Source organism: Montipora capricornis, chromosome 7, assembly GCF_036669925.1.
Source record: "Montipora capricornis isolate CH-2021 chromosome 7, ASM3666992v2, whole genome shotgun sequence".
NCBI classification, from domain to species: Eukaryota; Metazoa; Cnidaria; class Anthozoa; order Scleractinia; family Acroporidae; genus Montipora; species Montipora capricornis.
This window is the reverse complement of record NC_090889.1, coordinates 25622491-25624272: the sequence shown is the minus strand read 5'-3', so window position 1 is coordinate 25624272 and position 1782 is coordinate 25622491. Positions and strand designations below refer to the sequence as shown.

Here is a 1782-nt window from a genome sequence, read left to right as displayed (position 1 = left end):
TGCCGATTTTAGGCTGAAAATAGTCTTGTATTATAATTAAATTATAGCTTATGACATTTCCTTTTTAGAATTTATTGGGGGTATCAATTGCAAGTGTTTGGTATCTAGATCCCGTTTTCGCTAGGTTTTGTTATTTAAAAAAGAAAGAATTTGTCATAATACTTTTTTGCGGTTTAGTTTATGTCTCTTGTGCTGAATACTGTACATATGTATTACAGGTACCGTTCATCGAACTGTCATTAGCGTTGAACATTTTGCTATAGCTAGTGCAGGTTTTTTCGTTTTGTTGGCTAGTTTCGCCGTTCAGAGAAAGGAATAATTTTATACGTTTAAGTTAAAAACATAAAATTGTATTGTATTTACAGATGTTTCAACACACAAGATTATATCTAACCTTTTCAAAATCTCAGCCTCGGCTTTATTCTTAAGATATTCTTAAAATTTTGCAAATTTCAGCCTTGATATTCTTATAAAATATATTCTTATAAAAAAAAAAGAAGAGTGTATTGGTGTATTTGTTAATTTCAACACAGGCAAATTATTTCTTAACTTTCAGGCTACCGAGATGCCACTTGTTTTGCCTGGCATACACTTTTCTCAACAGCAACGGTGAATTGGTTCTTTTCTGATTTTAAAGCAAACCAGTTTTATACTTATGGAACTCGATAATTGAGGAATAAAACTCAACAGCTATTACACCTTCGAACATCTGCTTCCATAATTCTCCGGTTAAACATGAAACGTTAGTGAAGGACCAGTCTTTGAAACGAAAGAATGATGGTACAGGAGGATTTCCTGGCGTGGCATCCCGTACAGTATTTGTTCGGAAATTTCTCAAAGACGGCGATTCTACGCAAAATTAAAAAAATACAAATTCAATGCGTTCAATTTTAGTCAAATTTTCCGGAATTTAAATCCAAATAGCAAGATGGGTGTAAGCGCGTCGCTTGTCAATCTTTGACTTGGTTGGATGAAATCCCAACATCGGGTGGTATATGTGCACATAAATTTGCACAGACACTGTTTAGTCCGTGTTATTTCGAGGTGGGAGTTCGGAAACTGGTCAACCTTTGATACCTCTTCTTTCACATACTTGCATGGCCAAACATTGTCGGAGCTCTTTGATTCTTGCTCCTTGATCCTTGTTCTGGTCCTTCACTAACGTTTCATGTTTTTTATCTGATTAGTATGTGGGATTTGTCGTGCACTCATGCAACTTTGTTTCGACACCAGGTTAAAAACCGATCAATGAACAAAGAAATCCAAAGATATTTAGGCTTGCGTTTTTTGGAAAGAAGAATCATTTTAAGAAAGTATAATAAAAACCCAAGATTTTTCTAAAGTTCTGGGGACATACCGTATTGCAGAAATAGAGAACTGTCTTTATACTAAGGATGTTGGAAAGGCTGTCCAAAGCCTTATTGAGCTAAGCAGTACCTCTGATGATTCAAAAGCCAAATGGCGGTTCATTTATCTATGTGTCCACAAGTGGTCGCGAAGAGCTTTCCCTGTTCATCCATCAAGAGATCGGCGATCTAATCGTTTCGACCTCGTGCCTTAGTGTAATAATACTTAATCCCACTTTTTTACTGAATAATTACGCTATTTTTAGTTAAAATTTGCGAATCGACTTACCATGTAGTATGAAGGAAACGGCCATACAAGCGAATACCAAGAGAGGCAGGACTTCCATGTTTCCTTTCGAAAAGGGCTGAGTACACTACTGTATAGACAGGGACTGTCAAAAGTTTAGAGGTAAATCGAAGTGGGTGCGGCTGTAAT

The 1782-nt window shown here is 36.3% G+C and overlaps 1 long non-coding RNA gene across 1 annotated transcript in view; it reads right to left on the bottom strand.

Annotated features, from left to right (window-relative positions):
• The window catches only part of LOC138056625 (uncharacterized), a 6735-nt gene extending 4953 nt beyond the window's left edge, over window positions 1-1782 (bottom strand). The window contains exon 1 of the long non-coding RNA XR_011133488.1: window positions 1636-1782. This is a non-coding gene — a long non-coding RNA (uncharacterized lncRNA). The remainder of the gene's footprint in view (window positions 1-1635) is intronic.